Consider the following 11,352-nt stretch of genomic DNA (forward strand, 5'->3'; position numbering starts at 1 on the left):
GGAGCCACACCTCCTAACAACCCTAACCCTAGCAATGGCGACAGGAAGCTCCCACCCTTTACCCAACCTGCTTCCGGCCCCGGTTTATTTACAAGTGAGATTGATGGTAAACTTGCCCAATAGAAAGTCAGAATGGGCGAGGCCCTTCTGGACTGCAGCTTCCCATCGGTACTTGAATTCTTTCTGCTTTTTCTTTCCTTTCTATGTCGATCTTTTTATTATAGGAAAGCCAATGCTAACTTTGGCTTTTTTTTTTCCTTACGAAAGTCTCTTTTTCTTTACGAATAAAATTCAGATGTGCAGGCTCCAAAACCACAGAGAAACGCTGTCTCGAAAAAACCAAAAAAAAAAAAAAAAAAAAAAAAAAAAAAATTCAGATGTGACAGTTTCTTAAGGTAAAACGATTGACACCCTGTCCCCAAAGTTCTGACAAGATTTCAACCTAAAATACAGGAATATTGTGCGTTGTCAAGGTTTTGTAGGCATAAACGACGTTTTAAAATGTAGTCTAGAAAAAAAAAAAAAGACGTAGCGTAGAGCTGAGAATGTACCCCGATAGTAGAGCACGGTCAAGTATTGTAAGGCACTAACTGCGATCTCCAGCACTACAAAACGAACAGAAAACAAGACCTCAAAACATAATTTCTTAGTTCCCTTTTTTTTGACGGAGGATGTAGCTGGACCATGCTCACGGCCCTGGTTTCGATCACCAGCGCCGCGGAAATAAAGCCTAAGTCACACGGCGGAGGGGTGGTTTTGGAGCAAAACCGGGGTTTATCATCTCCATTTAAAAGGAAGTTAAGGCTAAGAGAGACAAAGGAAAGACAAAAGTAGTTCTGAGCTCACATCTAAGTTCTTTCTGCGTCTTAGGCTGCCTCCCACGACACGCCATTGCATTTGTGGTCCAGGCAGTACGTGTGCACTACTTGCAGAAATTGCTGAGAATTGAAGACTAGCTGGGATTATAGAGTTTAAGTCCTGAGAGCCTGTGTCGTGTGTGTGTGTGTGTGTGTGTGTGTGTATGTGTGTGTTTATTATACACACACATTTATACATCCACAACACACATATATATAGCCTATCAAGATAGCTCAGTGTGTAAAAGTGTTTATAACTCAAGCCTTGAGTTCCATCCCCAGTAGAAGAACCTACACAGTAGAAGAAAACCAACTCCTGTTCCCACAGGTTGTGCTCTGATCTCATCCATACTAATTCTGTGGACACCAGCATCACCCCCCACCACTCCCCCACCCCCACACAATCCATACTGGTTCTGTGGCACACACCTATACCCCGCATGCGCACACATATATTGACCAACTGATGTGAACTTTTTCTTTAATATCAAGGTAAGCAGGAGGCATGGTAACCCATATCTGTTAATGCCAGCATGCGGGACACTCGGAGGTCACAAAGTTAAGGCTAGCCTGTGCTACACATCTAGAACCTACCTCAAAACAAAAACGGATCATGTTTATTTGAAACAAGGAACGACTAAGAAACTATCCCACATAAGGGAGAGTAAGTAAAGTACATGTAATATAATATTATAGATCTTGAAATGGAAAAAACTTAAAAAGCTCCAAGAAAGAAAACTGGGATTACAAGCCTGAGTCACCTCTTCCCTGCCCATCACCAGAGCCTCCGTGTTTATATTCACATACTCTGCCTGGCCGACAAGAGAAGCCATGTAGTAGGAAGGAACCTAGTGCATCACAAAAAACTGAGATTTTAGTTCAGTAACTATAGAAAAAACTGTGAATAGGGGGTGCAAATCTGGCCTTACAGTTAAGAGTGGGTACGGCTCTTACAGCACCCCCACTTTGGCTGGTTGACTACCCCTTGTAACTCCTGCTCCAGGGGTTCTGACGCCCTCTTCTGGCCTCCAAGGGCACTGCATGCATGTGCACACATAACAACACATAACTGAAAATTAAAAAAATAAAATAAAATCTAGCCGGGCGGTGGTGGCGCACGCCTTTAATCCCAGCACTTGGGAGGCAGAGGCAGGTGAATCTCTGTGAGTTCGAGACCAGCCTGTTCTACAAAAGCTAGTTCCAGGACATGCTCCAAAGCCACAGAGAAACCCTGTCTCGAAAAACAAAAAAACAAAAAAAAAAGAAGAAAAAAAAAACAAAAATAAAATCTTTTTTTAAAGATTTATTTATTATGTGTGCAGTATTCAGCCTCCATGTATGCCTGCATGCCAGAGGGCACCAGATCTCATTACAGATGGTTATGAGTCACCATGTAGTTGCTGGAATTGAACTCAGGACCTTTGGAAGAGCAGGCAGTGCTCTTAACCACTGAGCCATCTCTCAAGCCCAAAACAGAATAAGATAAAATCTTACACCTGTTTTTTCTTAAGGTGTGAGTAATATACACTAAGGGTAGCAAGTGTACCCTATCACTGGAAAATAATGGGGGGAATGTACGCACATAAACGGAAAGCCTGTAGTAGCTTTTCAGTTTTCAAGTAAGTCAAAAGTTATTTTTGAAAAGTAAACTCTGGGGCTGGAGAGATGGCTCAGAGGTTAAGAGCACTGACTGCTCTTCCAGAGGTCCTGAGTTCAATTCCCAGTAACCACATGGTGGCTCACAACCATCTGTAATGAGAACTGGTGCTCTCTACTGGTCTGCACCATATATGTAGGGAAAATGATGTATACATAATTAATAAATAAATCTTTAAAAAAAAGTAAACTCTGGCAATGCACTTCTGTATGTAAATAAATGTGAGTGCATGTGATACACACAGATTTTATATATGTGCATCTTTTTAGATAGGGTCTGGCTATATAGCACTGGCTATCCTGGAACCTGTGTAGATTGGTCTCAAACTTTCTGCCTTTGCCTGCCAAGTGCTGGGATTCCAGGCACCTGTCACCACTCTGCATACCTCATTTTCTCTCAGGCCCTGTCTTTCTTTCTTGGCTTTTATGATTTTTAGTTTTTTAGTTTGTTTGCTTTAGAATTATTTATTTCTTAATAACTAATTTTTGTGTGTTTTATTAATTTTATAATAAATATTTATTTTATTTATTTATGGTTTTTCAAGACAGGATTTCACTGTGTATCCCTGGCTGGTCATGGAACTCGATTTATAGACCAGGCTGGGCTCAGATTCACAGAAATTTGCCTATCTCTGCCTCCTGAGTGCTGGAATTAAAGGCCTACACCGCCATATGCAGCTTTAGATTTATTCTTTTTATTTTTATTTAATGTGTATGACTATTTTGCTTGCATGTTTGTGTACCACATACATGTAACACCTGTGAAGATCGGGAAAGGTCTGTGGACCTCATGGAATTGAAGTCACAGACAGTTTTTAAGGTGTCAAAACCCAAACCTGGGTTCTCCGCAGTATCAGTAAGTTCTCCCAACCACTCAGCCATCTCCTGGGCCTGGCTTTTGGGTTTCTGTTTTGTTTTGTTTTGTTTGTTTTTGGTTACTGTGTAACTAAGGATGACCTTGAACTCCTGATCTCCTATCCCCAATTGGATTGCAGACGCCTGCGATCTCACCAAGCCAGGCCTTTCCATTTTCACTGCTGGGCTTTCTCTTTTGTTTTCACTAATGGCCAACACAGGTAGACTGGTTGCAGGGCTGGGAACTAATTACATGAAATCACTGACCACTCACTCTTCCAATGTGCAGATTGGCCTAGTTACCCAGAAACACATCACACCTCATCACCTCAGTGAGTGTGGTCATTTCAAGTTAGTAATTCAAGAAGGCTAACTTTTTGTTTGTTTGTTTGTTTGTTCGAGACAGGGTTTCTCTGTGTAGCCCTAAGCTGCTCTGGAACTCTCTTTGTAGACCAGGCTAGCCTCAAACTCACAGAGATCTGCCTGCCTCTACCTCCCAAAAGTGCTGGGGTTAAAAGCATACACCATCACAGCCTGGCTTGTATCTTTCTTTTAATACTGAGGATACTGTTCAAAATATTTCAAGAATCACCTTCAGCATTTTATATAGCAAAAGCGACAATGAATATTCATTATCTGCAGGTGGATCTAACTTATGCAAATAGTCAAAAGAACTCAGGCCAAGGCTGATGAGTAAACAGGGTATGAAATGGATGGTAGCCGGGCGGTGGTGGCGCACGCCTTTAATCCCAGCACTCGGGAGGCAGAGGCAGGCGGATCTCTGTGAGTTCGAGACCAGCCTGGTCTACAAGAGCTAGTTTCAGGACAGGCTCCAAAACCACAGAGAAACCCTGTCTCGAAAAACCAAAAAAAAAAAAAAAAAAAGAAATATGGATGGTGAATATGTTTGAGGATTTTTTTGAACTTAGAAGGACAACATGGTACATATTCACTATGTAAAAGAGCAATCCCAATGCCATCTAGAACAGCACAGTCAGTATTTCTGTAGCAATACATATGAACAGTGGTGCAAAGAAAAGAGGAAGGAATGAAAAGTACCTCCTGCAGGTTTTCTTCAAGTTCTGTCGCAAAATGAGTTCTGGTCAGATTAGATGGGCTTGGGCTTGGTTGGTTGCTTGTTTTTTCTATGTCGGGGACCAAAAAGGCCTCCAACAAGCTAGGTAGGTACTCTACCATAAAGCTGTATTCCCAAACCAGTCCCCCAAACTAGCTTTTATTACCAAGTAAGTTATGAAAAAAATTACTTATCACAATTTTTTGAGTGTCAGAACTGTAAAGAATTGAAGATGGGGCTGGACAGATGGCTCAGAAGGTTAAGAGTACTGGCTGTTCTTCCAAAGGTCCTGAGTTCAATTCCCAGCAACCACATGGTGGCTCACAACCATCTGTTATGAGATCTGGTGCCCTCTTCTGACCTACATGCATTCAGGCAGAACACTGAATACATAATAAATAAATAAATAAATAAATAAATAAATAAATAAATAAATAAATGTTTTTAAAAAAGAATTGAAGATGTTGACTGTTTGATGGATATAACTGGAGCAATCAATCACCGAATCCTACTGTTTTTGTGTTCTATCTTTTGAGTCTGTCTCTTTTCTCCCCTTGCCACTGACTCCACCCAGCACCTTGTCATTCTGACTGGCATTTTCAGGTGGGAAAGTCTTTTACTTCCATTCAAGCTATCCACCCTAATTCTTTAACATTTTAGTGACTTCTGTAAGTTTATTTAGGGTAGGGGACACACACGGAAGTCAGAGGGCAACTTCAGGAACCAGTTCTCTTTCCACCGTGTGAGTCACCAGTATGGAATGGTCTCCAGTATGGTCTTCAAGGCTTGGGAGCAGGTAAGTTAGTCAATGAGCCATCTCTCTGCCTCGCCCCCTTTGGGGTAAAAATAATTGCATGTGTATGTCCATGACTGTGACAGATGGTCAAAGAACAGCTTTGTGCAGTCCATTCTCTCCTTCCACCATTACACAGGTCCTGGAAATTGCCTTGGGGGCCATCTTGTGGGCTTTCCTAGTGTTTTTGTAACCCATAGTCCTTCCTTCTAAATGCACGTCTATCTCTTCCACTCCATTAGACTCTTTATATTTCCACCATATCTCTAACCAGCTATAAAGCTGGAGAGATGCCTCATCAGGAAGAGCGGCAGCTGCTCCTGCAGAGGACCAGGGGTAGAGTCCCAGCATCCACACAGCTGCTTACCAGTTCCTGTGGATATGATTGATGCCCTCTTCTGGCCTCTACAGGCACTGCACACATGCGGTGTACAAGCAGATAAAACATCCCTACACAGAAATTTATAAAAAAAAAATAACTAGAACACTATCCCAAGTCTGATGTTGTTTGATATCTGATACTCATCAAATGGAGAAACTTTCAGAAACTAAATATAGTTAGAAAGATTTTGTTGTTGTTTTTTGGGGGGTTGTTTTGGTTTGTTTGATTTTTTTACATAGGGTGTCACTATGCAGTCCTGGATGACCTGTAACTCTCTATGTAGACCTGGGTGGCCTCAAACTGACAGAGCTCCACCTTCCTCTGTCTCCCAAATTCTGGGATTAAAGGTATGCACCATCACACCTGGCTAAATAGAAAATTTTTTTGCTGTTGTTTCTCTAATACTGATATGTGAGTGTCTGTGTGGGGGTATAGAATGTGAGTGCAGTAGCCAATGAGATGGTTCAGTGGTTAAGAGCACTGACTGCTCTTCCAGAGGACCTGGGTTCAATTCCCGGCACCCACATGGCAGCTGACAACCATCTGTAACTCCAGTTCCAGGGGACCCAACACCATCGCATAGACATTCAGGCAAAACACCAATGCACATGGAAAAAAAAAAAAATAGAACGTGCGTGCAGGTGTTCTAGGAGCCAGAAAGAGGGTGTCAGATCCTGTGGAGCTGGAATTACAGGCAGTTGTAAGCCACCAAATGTAAGTGCTGGGAACTGAACTCAGGGCCTCCTGAAGGGCAGGGAGTGCTCTCAACTGCTGAGTCACCTCTCCAGCCTCATTTTAATAGACTAGTAATAATGTAACAAAGAAGCTTCACAGTTACTGGATGTGAGTGAGTCATCTTTTAGAGCACCTTCAATTTTTTTTCAGTTAAAGTTGGGGTTGAAGCTGGGCAGTGGTGGCACACACCTTTAATCATAGCACTCAAGAGACAGAGACAGGTGGACCTCTGTGAGTTCGAGGTCAGCCTGGTCTACAAAGCTAGTTCCAGAACAGCCAGTGCTAAACACAGAAACCCTATTTTGAAAAACCAAAAAAAAAAAAAAAAAAAAAAAGGAAGAAATAGGTGTTGAAGAGCCAGCTCAGCAGTTAAGAGCACTTGATCTTCCAGCCAGAGGATCCGTGTTTGCTCCCCTATACCCACAAGGGGGTAACTCCACTCCCAGGCGATCCAACACCCTCTTCTGCCTTCCTTGGGCATTGCACACAGGTGGTACGGACATACATGCAGGCACAAACCATATACATCAAAAATTAAAGAAAATGAAAAGCAGAATATAATAGTAGGTTGATTTTTTGTTTTGTTGTTTTTGTTTTTCGAGACAGGGTTTCTCTGTAGCTTTGGAACCTGTCCTGGAACTAGCTCTTGTAGACCAGGCTGGCCTCGAACTCCCAGAGATCCGCCTGCCTCTGCCTCCCGAATGCTGGGATTAAAGGCGTGCGCCACCACTGCCCGTAGGTTGATTATTTTTATAACTGGTCTGGTCCCTGACCACAGCTCAGACACAATGGTCTATAACCAACCTTAATGTAAAGCCTTATACACATCTTCATTTCTAATAGCCACCACCCACAGCAGTGAATGTGAATTTCTAGTTTCTAAAGCAGTTGGTGTTGTGTCATACCTCCATGCAAGCAAATGTTCTTGTCTCTCTCTATTTGACTTCCTTTCTTCCTGGAAAACTTCTATTCATACTTCAAATCCTAGACTGCTTCCTTGCTAAATTAGATGCTCATCTATCTCAGTCCTTTAAACAGGCAGATTGGCCTCTCACCCTTTACATTGTCTCCTACTATTCCCTGTACGCTGTTCACACGGCCATTTCTTCTACCTGCCCGTGAGCTCCTTAGAGGTGTAGGCTGGGGTGACCTGTGAGAGGTGAAGCTTTTCTTGCAAAGTAAATGCAAGGGTAGCACTTCCTAGATGATGAATTCTGGCACAGTATTAAAAGAAGGAAAGGAGGCTAGGCAGTGGGTGGTGGCACATGCCTTTAGTCCCAGCAACTCCCTGTGAGTTCGAGGCCAGCCTGGTCTACAAGAGCTAGTACCAGGACAGCTAGGACTGTCACACAGGGAAACCCTGTCTCGAAAAACCAAAAAAAAAAAAAAAAAAAAAAAAAAAGAAAGAAAGAAAAAGAAGAAAAAAGAAAGCTAAAAAGAGGTAAAGGAGTCTCATTACTTTATATTTGTATTAACTGTCAGCAAGGATTTCAGCCTTCTACTTGCTACTTGGCATATTAACTCATCATGGACATCTCAGGATATCAACAAGCTAGACTTGCATAGCTCACTATAAACTAAGGGGGCAGGGCACAGGAGCCTGCCACGGTTGTGTGCGCCTTTAATTTCAGCACTCCAGTGGCAGAGGCAGGTGGATTTTTCAATTTAAACCCAGTCTTTCTACATACTGTGTTCTAGGCCAGCCAGGGCTATAGATTAAGGGGGAGCGGGGTGGGGGGGGCACACATTTAATCCTGACACTCGGGAGACAGAAAGGCAGGAAATCTTTGTGGGTTCAAAGACAGTCTGGTCTACATAGTGAGACTCAGAACTGCCAGAACTACATAGAAAGACCTTCAAAAACAAACGGGGGCGGGGCAAGCTGGAATTATGGGTCAGCGGTTTAGAGAGTACTGGTTTTGCCAGGGACTGAGTTCAGTTTCCGAGTTCCAGAGGATCCGAAGCCTTTTCTGACCCTGTGAGCTCTTTCACGAACATGGTACACATACACTCGGGCACACATAAAAATAAAATATTTTTAAGCTGCGGGGTAGGCTGGAGAGACGGCTTGGCGGTTAAGAGCACTTACTGCTCCTACAGAGCATCCAGGTTCCTTCCCCAACATCCATGTGCCACCTCAGTGGGCTCCTGCACTTGTGTGGTGCATATACATACACTCAGGCACACATACACATGAAATGAAACATATTTCTTAAAGGACATGGAAAACACTGTCACCCACAGAGGGTGGGAGGAATTAATTTTGCCTGGAGGCAAGGGGGAGGAGGGTCCAGAAGGGAGTGCGGTCCGAGGAAGGTGAGCTTGAGCCAAACCTGGCTGAGTGAGTCTCATTTGGCAGGGCGAGGTGACGGCGGCGTGGGGGGAGGAGTGAGCGGAGCAATCTGCTAGATGAAAATCTCCACGTGCCTGAGAAGACAATCCTGGCACGCACCATCCTCACTCCTCCTCCACCCACCCTCTCCCTTCCTCGGTCTCATCCACCCTTCCCCTTAAGATCTACGACTGGAGATACAAACTGTTTCCCTTCCTAGAACAGATCGCTCTGGACAACAAAGAGAACCTTAAACTTTAGTTAAATGATATCAGTTGCTCTATTCTGCCGTTGAGACGGAGGGTGGGAGAGCAGAGGAAGCAGGTAAGGATGTCTTGAGAGTTGAGAGTCCGAGCAGAAAATGAAATTGGCAAAATAATAATAATAATTAATAATAATAATAATAATAATGTCCCTATTCCCCTTTTGTCAACCCCCAACACACACCTGTCTGTGCAAGCAAGCAAGCGCACACACACATTTTGCTAAAGGCTGGAAATTCCTTGTTCTCAGCGGAAGAGAGTAGGCGGGTATGTGGGGGTGGTAGCCGTGGGAGGAAAACGAAGAACAGACATCTCAGCAGCTCCGGCTGCGGGCTGCGGGGGCGCTCTGGGCCGCTGGTGGGGCCTGACAAGTCGATGTTGCTTTTTGTATTTTTTTAATGTATGTATTTTAAAATACACATAGAGACTCGGATACAATCCTACAGACACGCAGATATACAAGTAGGTATAAAGAAACAAACACATAAACTCAAAATACTGCCAATAGTCTTCAACCTGACTGGCGTTCTACAATTGGCAGTTTCCACAGTCTCTACTTAAACCTCATGGCAAGTCTTGAAAAACAAAGCTACCAATCACACTCGGTAGTTTCACTCTCACACACAGGTTCGCATAGGGACCCGGACAAGTGTCTCAGCGAAATCTGTCTCCTCTCCTTTTCTGATCCCAAACCGGGAAGCGAAGGCCTTAGAATCAGCTTCTCCCTCCATCATCCTCTTTCCTGGACCTGGACCAGGCTCACTGTAAGCTCCAGTTTCCTTTCAAGCTCCTACCCTTCACCACTCCATTCCACAAGCTGCCCTCGCCCTCCAGACCCCAGGACTCAGTGCCACCCCAAGAGGGTCTGTGGGAGGGGAGTGCTTGGAGCATAAGCAACGTGGGCGGAGGATGTGCGTCACGGGGAGCGTGGGCAGGGGGAGGGCGGGGGCACGAGGAAACCCGGGGCCAGCGCCGGCAGCCCAGACTCCAAAATAACCGGACCAGGGAGTGGGGGAGGGGCGCCACACACCCCGAAGGGATCCGGAGTACCTCCAAGGGAGGCCATCTAGTTGGGCCCGGGAGAAAGGGTGTACTCCCTAACATCTCTACTGTGTTGGGCGTTTGATAGGATGAAGACAAAAACCTAAGCTATTGAAATCGTTCCTCCTCTATAAAGTACCCATCCCTCTACTGGAAACCGAGAGATTCCCTCGCCAGTCTGGAATGAATCTGGAATGTAGAACCCGCCCCGGCCCACGCCTCCCACGCCCTGCCAGGGCAAGCCACTCACAAGTGCGGAACAGAGGGGCGGAGCTGAGGTTTTGAACTAAAGGGACCGTGCCTCTGGCCAGTCCGCCACGTTTCCCACCACCCTTTTCCCCAAGGCCTACACAGCCCCCGCGTGCCCAATCCCCCCCCACCCTCCTTGCCGTGGGCGTGTGTAATGGGAGCCAGATGGGGCTGGAAGAAACGAAGGGGGTTGGGCTCCTTGAAGCCGTTCTGCATGGTGGGCTGTCTCGTAGACTCATACCTAGCTTCTTGCTCTCTTTCCATCACTCTGTCCTGAGATGTCCGATAACATATGACCCCAGAGAAGGCAGCCTCCTTTAACTGGCTTTGCCAGGAAAATCGTCCAAACAAGAAGGCCTGGGCATCAGAAAATAGGGTGCCACGATAGAGGAAAGCATTGTATCCCCATCCGTGCAAACCCCGACGTGCCTAGTTGATGCTTGAGTAAGTTGAAGTTTCTAGTATAACCCACCTATTAAACTTCGACAACTAGATGCGGGGGCGGGGGCAGGCGACCAAGGTTTGTGAGGGCCGCCTCTTCAAATTACAGCTTTTAGGGCCTGAGAAGGCCGTTGAGACTCCGTAAGGATTCCTGCGCAGCCTGGCGCTCACAGGTTTAACCCTAAACTTGCGTTCTAGGGGAGCCGAGCAGGAGGAACCGTACACCCGAGCCTTCGCCAACTTTTCTCCGCTCACTTCTAGCATTCAAAGGAACGGCCCAGCGCGGCCGGAGTGTGGGCAACGGGCGTCCGTGTCGTTGTTTAGACGCGTGTGCACGTACGTGCGCTTCAGTGTCTTTGTATACTTGTGCGTGGTTGTGAAACTGCACTCTCGGCTCACAGGGGTAGGAGTGGTGCAGGGAGTAGGAATGTAGCCGGCGGGGTGCTCACGTGGGTACGTGGGCGCAAAGAGGGCCGGCTGTGCATCCGGCGTGGGCGGCACGGAGCGACCTGCCCCGCCCGTTGGGTCCCCAAGCTGCCCCCCCTCCACTGCCCGGCCTCGGTCACCTCGGTCCCCAAGTTGGCGCCCGACTCTCGAGTCCCCGCCTCCGCCTCCTGCTCCACACCTCCTCCCCACCCCAAGTCCCCTCCTCCCAGTACCCTCAGCAGCCTCT

The sequence above is a fragment of the Chionomys nivalis genome, chromosome 25, assembly GCF_950005125.1.
Source record: "Chionomys nivalis chromosome 25, mChiNiv1.1, whole genome shotgun sequence".
NCBI lineage: Eukaryota > Metazoa > Chordata > Mammalia > Rodentia > Cricetidae > Chionomys > Chionomys nivalis.